The sequence below is a fragment of the Colobus angolensis genome, unplaced genomic scaffold (genome assembly GCF_000951035.1).
Source record: "Colobus angolensis palliatus isolate OR3802 unplaced genomic scaffold, Cang.pa_1.0 Scaffold99, whole genome shotgun sequence".
Classification (NCBI taxonomy): domain Eukaryota; kingdom Metazoa; phylum Chordata; class Mammalia; order Primates; family Cercopithecidae; genus Colobus; species Colobus angolensis.
Window position 1 is genome coordinate 5722327 of NW_012123931.1, and position 448 is coordinate 5722774.

Below are 448 nucleotides of genomic sequence, written 5' to 3' on the forward strand. Positions count from 1 at the left end.
GTTCACGCCATTCTCCTGCCTCAGCCTCCCGAGTTGCTGGGATTACAGGTGTGAGCCACCGCGTCCGGCCGAGCTCTCCTGTTTTACCTCTTCCCTATCTCCCTCTATGGGTTCTCTTCTTCTGCTCAGTCCTTCAAAATTGCTTTTTGATGGCTCACACTTGTAATTCCAGCACTCTGGGAAGCTGAAGCAGGAGAGTTACTTGAGGCCAGGAGCTTGAGACCATCCTGGGCAACATAATGAGACTTCATTTCCATAATATAAATTTAGCCAGTCATGGTGACATGCACCTGTAGTCCCAGCTACTCAGGAGGCAGAGGCAGGAGGATCACTTGAGTCCAGGAGTTGGAGGTTACAATAAGCTATGATCACCTCACTGTACTCCAGCCTAGGTAACCTTGTCTCTTTAAAAAAAAAAAAAAAATGCTGTAGATATATATATAATTTT

General features: G+C 46.2%; 1 protein-coding gene across 3 annotated transcripts in view; it reads right to left on the reverse strand.

Annotated features, from left to right (window-relative positions):
* Positions 1 to 448, reverse strand: part of BBS4 (Bardet-Biedl syndrome 4) — a 66204-nt gene that overhangs the window by 25933 nt on the left and 39823 nt on the right. The gene's annotated exons all lie outside the window — the stretch shown is intronic.